The sequence below is a fragment of the Vigna unguiculata genome, chromosome 5 (genome assembly GCF_037176805.1).
Source record: "Vigna unguiculata cultivar grain cowpea cultivar isolate G323 ecotype 2 chromosome 5, ASM3717680v1, whole genome shotgun sequence".
NCBI classification, from domain to species: Eukaryota; Viridiplantae; Streptophyta; class Magnoliopsida; order Fabales; family Fabaceae; genus Vigna; species Vigna unguiculata.
Genome location: NC_140796.1, coordinates 5717460 through 5726114, shown reverse-complemented (window position 1 = coordinate 5726114; position 8655 = coordinate 5717460). Strand labels below are relative to the sequence as shown.

At 31.2% G+C, this 8655-nt stretch overlaps 1 long non-coding RNA gene across 1 annotated transcript; it reads right to left on the bottom strand.

The window, feature by feature from the left end:
- Window positions 1–5674: 5674 nt before the first annotated feature.
- LOC114183370 (uncharacterized) lies at window positions 5675–7603 on the bottom strand. The gene is made up of 3 exons (XR_003604348.2): window positions 7470–7603; window positions 7291–7362; window positions 5675–5926 (listed from the first exon to the last, which is right to left on the bottom strand). It is a non-coding gene; the product is annotated as an uncharacterized LOC114183370 (long non-coding RNA).
- Window positions 7604–8655: the final 1052 nt, after the last annotated feature.

Below are 8655 nucleotides of genomic sequence, written 5' to 3'. Positions count from 1 at the left end.
AGAGGGTAATGTCAGGTCTGCAGCCCAATACACCCCAATCCCTCGCCCCAAGTGTCCCCCCACTTCGCAAGGCAGGTTGTTGTCAGTGGGTATCGAACCCCCAACCTGACCTTTAACACCCTCTCAACAAGAGAGATGTAACACCCCTCTTAGCAAGAGGGCCATGTCAGGTCTGCAGCCCAATACATCCCAACCCCTCGCCCCAAGTGTCCCCCCACTTCGCATGGCAGGTTGTTGTCAGTGAGTATCGAACTCCCAACCTGGTGACATCTCTCTTGTTGAGAGGGTGTTAAAGGTCAGGTTGGGGGTTCGATACCCACTAACAACAACCTGCCTTGCGAAGTGGAGGAACACTTGGGACGAGGGGTTGAGGTGTATTGGGCTGTAGACCTGACATGACCCTCTTGATAAGAGGGGTGTTACATTAATTAGTGTCAATTTAAAGACCAACATTAAATATAAGATTTAAATGATTTAAATGTAAGCATATTGACTTATTTTATAAAATTAAGATCTTAAATGAGTAAAAAGTAAATATAAGAACCCAAAACCAAAGGTCTAAATATAAGAAGCAAATTACTAAATAAACCTAAATTTAAGTAATTTTCACAAAATTAATTTAGGTTAAAAATTGTTTTCATTTATATTCTATAAATTGATTCTATGTCTACTTAATAATAAATTAAGAAAATTAAGTTATAAGAATTTTAAATAATTTTAAAATTTTATATTAAATAAAATATTAATATAAGAAAGTCGTATATACGTTTTAAAATTTTGGATTAATATATATATATATATATATATATATAATTTTAATATTTGTGTTTTTGTTTGCTTACGAATTATTCATATGAATTACATTTTGTTTTACAAAACAACAACAAAATTTATGAAAGAGGAAGATACGTTATGAAAGAGCAAAGTTGATTTGTTTGTGAAAACATCAGAAGCTACAAAGTATAAGTAAAACAAGCCAAATGATGATATTGAAAGATTTGTTGTTATTTTGGAAAATTTATATAAAAGTAATATATCTATAGAAGTGTATTCATCTTTTTAAAGGTAGATAACTTGTGATACTGTAAATATAATTTTTGTGTAAATACAAATATGAGAGAGATATCTGATACCTATTCACATGATATTGCTCCAAATATGAAGATATAAAATTCGAATAGTCTCATGCTTTTTTTTGTGTTTCATTTTAATTGCGAATTTTAACTTTTTGGGTATAAAAATAAAATATAATATGAAAGATATGTGAAAAGGAAAATAAATAAAAAATGATAAATGATAAAATAAAAATGAATAACATATTCAGTTAAAGAAATAGTTAAGTGTTATAATATTTTCATTTTTTATAATTTTTATGGCTCAAAAAGTTAACTTAATTATACAGATTTCATAATTACCAAAAGATAAAGTTAACAAAACTTGAAAAATTATAAAATCGCCTCTAATTAACAAAACTTGAAGTATATAACTTGAGAGTTGTACATCTCTACGAAAAGTTAGACATTAATTTGGACCTATACTTCAATAACAAAATAAAAAAGAACTTTAATTAATGAATTAAAATATTCTCATTGTCAATTTTTTTTTTTTGGAGATTCCAAAATAAGTAACAAATCTTATAACAAGATTAATGTATACACAAATAGAAATATGAAAGAGATCAATTATACATCTTATAAAAAAAATAGCACTTACCATAATCGAAGTCAAAGCCTCTGCAAAATTTTTTAATTAATTAAAAATGTTTTTTACCTATGGCTTCAGTTTTCAAAGGCAGAAAAATGTTTCTATAGTTCCGGTCTCTCTACAACCGAGATAAAAAAGTGTTTCTATGATCTCGGGTAATAACCGAGACCAAAAGACACCCTCTTTTGACCTCAACCAAATACGTCTCAGTTATAAAACTGAGTCAGAATAATGAAAATAATCGGCTTATTGCACTGATGAGAATATTACTCGTATCAAATGTATCTCAAACTCATTTTCAATATTCAGAATCTTTAAAAAAATTAAAATATTAAATTTAACACTTTTATGATATAACATCTATATGTTCATATAAAAAAATCCTTAAAAAATATAAACTATAATACTCCTAGGTTAGATATGCCACCAGAGTCTCTACAAATTAAAAACACCTAAGGCTATGGCCATTAAAGAATAATTTTATTTCTCAAAGACTACAAAGACACATAATCATGTATGTTAATATTACTATATTACATATTGCTATCTGCCCCACCTCATATTTGATAGGATAGAATCAACCATATTATATATAATTACACAACAGGACAAAATAGCTTTATAAATAAAGCAGTGTTAAAGAGCATTGTGCAATAAACAACGTTACAAGGACTAATCATTCAATAGAATTTGGACGAGTATAAAATGTGTGGATTCCTTCTTGGTTTATGTTATCCTATTATCGGAGTTGGTCAATTTGCTTTTGAAATTTCGTGTACAAAACATCACTTTGATGTTCACCATTTGATTAAGAAATTCAAAAGGGACTTTAATTACAATTTTCCTAATGTCACCTAGTGCTCATAACTATACCCTTTTTTCATAATTATTTATCATTTCCTCTTCAATTATTATTATTAGTTTCTAAGATAATAATGATTAGACCTTAACAAGAACAAAACGTATTAGTGTTATATGTTCATTTCAGAATTTCTTTGCCGACACATAGCATCTCATTCATTTCAGAATTTCATCTTATATTAACAACAAGAAAAGGGACTTTATAATAATAATAATAATAATAATAATAATATATGCATTTTGATAAAAGTCTTTAACCAAACCAATTTAATATATCAATTAATAACAACTAAGTACATAAAAAGTGAAAATTATTATTATCACATCATTTATAAGGAGCAATCTTAATTAGGTGACATGCATCACATGCAACTCATCAAACCAAACCCATTTTTTCCTAAGAATTAATAAATTACATCAACAACAAATGTGCATTATATGTTACTCTCTCTTCACTTTCTACCAAATATCCTCAAAACTTATCAATTGTGGTGGAAGGTTGAAAGGGAATTATAATGGTTAATTTTTCGGTTCCTAATACATTTTTTTAGCTAAATTACACTTGTTCCTTTTAATTCTTGACTTGATACGTGATTTCGGCTTCTTCTTTTTTTTTTTTTTTGATTTTTTAATTTGTTTATTTTAAGGAATTCACAATTTTTGTTTAATCATTATTTTTATATGTGTATTTTTAATTAAAGTATTTCTTTATGACATCTTAAATAAATATGTTATGTCTAGAGTTAATTTGGATGAAAAATAAAAATAAAGTCTATGTAAAATCGTGAATTTGACCAAAGTTGTGGATTTTTTAAAACATGATAACTTAAATCGCGAGAAGAGATAAATGAAGACTAAAATTTTAATTTAACATATTCTGCCAATTTTTTCAAACATTTTTTACCTGTTCAAGAGTTTCTTTAACCAACATTTTCCTCCAAACATGGATCATTATTCATTAGCGCGTTTACTGTTTTAGGTTCTTGCTGTTTACACATCTCTTTTCGCTAAATGCACCCCACTTTTACATCTTATATTTAAAGTAACATGCTTATCCTTTTCTTTACTTTCCGTTTCATGTTGCAGAAATTTTTATAATACTAAGAAAATAAAATATATTTTAGGAAGTATTTTTCATAATATTAATAAAATATGCTTTAGACAATACATTCAAACATAAAAGAGATAATACTTTTAATGATTGATTGTGGAGATGCATATTCACACAAGTCAAGTTTAGTATTGGATTTTCAAATAATTACATGAATAAATTAGGAGGATGTTAAATTATATCAATTTAGTATTTGGTTCATGTAATTTAAAATATAATTTTAATATAAAGATTTTAATGTGATGATTATTAGAATATAATTGTGTTAAAGTTTGAAAATTATTTTAAATTTATTAAATTAATTCTCTCACTTTTCACACTTTATATTGTTTCCGTAAAACAATGAAAAAAGAGTGATGTTATGATGAAAGATAAGTGATTTTGACATGAAAAAACTCTGCATCAGATAATTTTATATCATCAAGAACGTTATTAAAGGAAGTAAAAAAAGAAATAAAAACATTTATTAATAGAACTTTACAATATATCAAAATACATTTTAAACTCTTTTAATAATATAATTATGTATTTCTCAATTATAGAAACTTAATTATGAAATTTAAGGATTTTAATTTTTAATTAATTTTTATCAAATTGGGTGCATGAGTTACTCTTTTGATGCACCATAAAAGTTTGCGTTGTATGATTTGTGTATAAATATTAATTTTTCCTTTTATGTTTTATTAATCGGATTAAATATGTGTTTTTGGAGGTTCAATTCCAAATTTTTCTTTTTCCGGTGTGCATTGAAGTTGAATCGAAAACTTTGATTAACATGAATAGGAAAGCCGCATTTTATGTTTACATTAGATCGAAAAGTTTTCCAAGTTTTGAATGCTTTGAACTTGGAAAAGCATCACGTTCCTGGCACGCATGGTATGGTTTTGCTTCATGAACCAATTATATGCAATTGTTGGTTTTGATTGGATAAGCAAAAACTTTGAATTTCGTGTGACTTCAAATTCTGATCGGAATCGAAATGAAAGGTAAATTTCAATTTTTTGAATTGAGAAAATAAGTGTTCACTGTCGTTACGTAAAGGTGATTATAAACATTGTATTTAATTTAGGAATTAAAGAGAAGAAGAAAAGGAAAATTAGAGAATTAGAGAATGATGAACAATTTTTTGTGTGTGTTATTTTGATAGGAAGAGTTTTATGTACAGACACAACATGTAATTCATAAATAATACAAAAGAACACAAATCAAAAATAGTTAATACAAAATAAATATTTACATAAAAAGTAATGAATCATATAAATATTAATCATATGAGTAACTCTTATCAAATCAATGAACGATTAGGAAAAATCCTTAGGAATAAAAACTTAGGAAAGGGAAAAAAGTATATCATTTTGTATTCTTTAATACAATCCCTCTTCCTTCGTATAAACTTATATCATTAAGATGATCGAGTCCAAAGTTGTGAATCATTTGCTCAAAAATTCTTGCTGCTATTGGTTTGTTTCATAGACCATCATGAATGTTATCACATGTGAACAAATATTTTGTTTGTGACCAACTATTATGATATTGTGAAGATATGTAAAATAACATGCATATGCACACACACACACATATATATAAAATTTTAAAACAATACTCAATTTGAATGATTTAACATGTATTGGAAATATGCTTTAAGTCTAACTCAATCCCACAAAAATGACTTGTAAGATGAAAATTAGATCCACTTATATATTGTGAATTGGTCTTATCTCTAGTCGATGTGGGACTTCTAACAACATGAAATAAATTTCTTAGATAATAAGATGATTTATGTATTTCGGGTGTCAGTTCTGAAATAACAAAATTTACAGTGATGCTTAATAAGACTTTGAAGAATTCTCCTTATACCATTCAAATATAAATTAACTTTTTTTTTGTAGATTATTTATCTATCTTCCCTATTAAACAGTTAAATTTAATTTTATATTCGTTTATCATTTTCATTAAATAAATGGTTATGTAACGTCCCATTTAATTTATAAACGCAATTAAAGGAAATGCCACACATAAGATAGTATAACCACGCAGTCCTGGGGTTTCCAACATCACCCCTACAAAACTAGGCACACCACGATGCCAACAAAAGCAGAAAACTGTTCAACTAGAAGTTTACAATCTAATAACCACGAGTACAAGGGCCATAGCCCTAAAGAAACATGACAGAAAGAAGTATAAGGTACAGCCCAGATGGCTAGGTAGCGGAATCGCCGTTCCCTTGTTGACCACGAGAACCTCGCCCATCTGCTCCCATCAACCAAGTTGATGATCATCGCAAGGAAGAACAGCCACATACAACACAACCATGCAACAAAACGGGTAAGCTAGAGCCAACACATATTCATCATACAGTTAAATATATTTTCATCATCTCATATCCATATAACAACCAAACATGTTATGACTCTTCATTCAACACACTACGACTCGACTCGACTCATTCAGATACGTATAACTTAGTCGGATTCAGCGGATGCTTGCACTTGTGGTGGATACCTCTGCTCGAACCTGAGCTGCTCATCCCTGAGCTATGTGTTACAAATGTTACGATGAATCAAATCTTCCTCACCACAAGGTTAGCCCTTAATGAATTTCGGGCCTCCTGCTACTCTCACCACAAGAATCAGTCCGCTCTAAGTGAGACTAACTAGCCCCTTAGAGTGTCAGGATATAGTCCTTACCTTGAATCCTTACTTGGTTATACAGATGGGGCACCACCATGGACACCCACTAACAGGGGCCATGGGATTACGTCCCGACCACTGAAGCGTAACCCCGGAGGTCTCGCCTAGAGACCCCAAGGAATTACACGCTGACACGGACCAACATTCATAAAACAGCAGTAGGAGAGCATCAAAGATCATGTTTGCAATTCCATACCCTTCCCTGAGATTTATTCCTCATACACATCACATTTTGGATCCATACATCTGATCATCACCACCCCATGAATCTAGGGCCTCATCTCATATCAATAACGTTTTCCTTTAGTTCCAAACCTCTCATACATTTCACATGCCAATAACATACCCAACCTGTCATACACAATTCGTGATTCATGCCAAGCACGCATAATACTCCATTATATACATGTTCCTCATCATACAATTCACACCCAAATCAAAATCAATCATCCAAAAATAAACAAGCACCCAAACAGCGTACTGCCTCGCCCAACCCCTCGCTCAGGCTGAAGGGTTTCGCTCAGGCGAGACGTGCTCGCTCAGGCGAGCCCCCCCCCCCCCTTCGCCTAGGCGAGGGTTCGATGGAGCACTCAGGGAACATCACGGGATCTCGCTTAGGCGAGACCCCTCTCGCCTGGGCGAGGTGTTCCCTCGCTCAAAGTTCGAGCAGGTCGCCTGGGCGACCTTTCGTGCAATAGTCCTAGGCGAGCTCCCTGTTTCATCTCGCCTAGGCGAGATTGACTCGCTTGGGCGAGATTAACAGGTCTCGCCACTGTTCTTCACTGCAACAGCCATGTAAATCGAACCAACCAAGCATACAAAGCAGTTAATCACACCAAAACGAAGGATTTATCCATGCAATCAGTAATTCACTCAAGAACAGCCAAGACAACACCAAAAGACTGAAACCCTAACTTCCTGTACCTGGAAAGAGGGTCAACAGAAGCCTTGATGGCACGACGATGGATACTGCAGCTCTACGAGTGAACTAACGAGCTGAAAACAGAAGGTAGGAACAAGGGCGCATTATTACTAAACGTTAACCGTGGAAAGAGTGGAGGGAAAACGATGGAAGCCATAAGATCTGGAAAAAGGACACTTACGTGGAGCCGAAACTGGGTTTGAGCTTGAACGAGGTGGACCTTAGGGCAAACCCTAGCAGAGCGTTCAGTGAGGTAGTGAGGGATGACGGCTGGTCTCTGAAAGAGTGAAAGTGAGGTGAGATTAGGGCAACATAGCAAGATCTTATATGCTGGGCCAATCCTTAGGCCCACTTACAAGGGCAGCCCACCAACTCTGGGGCAGAAAATAAAAGGGGGCCTTCCAGGTTAAGTGTTATAGCATAACATTTACATTTTTTATAATTTTTATGACTTAAAAAGATAATTTAATTATATAGATTTTAAAATTACAAAAAAGATAAAGTTATCAAAAATTTGAAAAATTATAAACTCACACATTATTTTTAAAGTCTGTGTAAAATCGTGAATTTGACCAAAGTTATGACTTTTAAAACATGCTAACTTAAATCGCGAAAGAAACAAATGAAGACTAAAATTTCAATTTAAAATTTTCTGCCAATTTATTTTGAAACGTGTTTTACAATTCAAGTGTTTCATTTACCGACATTTTCCACCAAACATGGATCATTATTCATTGGCACGTTTGATTTGTACAGGCCCTGTATGATATTTAATTTAGGTTCTTACTGTTTACACCTCTCATTTCGCTATATGCACCCCCACAATAGTTTCTTTTATTTAAAATAATAGCCTGCTTATAATTATTTTTACTTTCTTGTAACATCGTTTCATGTTACAGAAATATTTAGAATATTAAGAAAATAAAATGTATTTTAGAAAGTATTTTTCATAATATGAATAAAATATGCTTTATACAATACATTTCAGACATAAAAGAGATAATAGTTTTTAATGAAATACTTTGGATACGTTTTTTTTTTTCATATTGTAAGAAATAGTCCTCAAAACGTTTTTTTTTCATTTAAAAAAAATACTTTCTTAAGAAAACAATAGTATGTTCTTAAAACTAAATTATAAAATGTCCTTTATCTTCAATATACTTTTCGAAATATATTTTATTTCTTTAACTTTTGTGGGAAATTAAACAAGAAAAAAAGAGAAAAGAAAGATAAACATGTCATTTTAAATAAAAGAAAAAGAAAAAATGGGTGCATTTATAAAATAGCAAGAGTCTTTATTTTATTGTTAGAGTATACAATGGCCCACTTAGCAAAGAAAAGACTTTGGCGGGCTACTTACTGGGCTT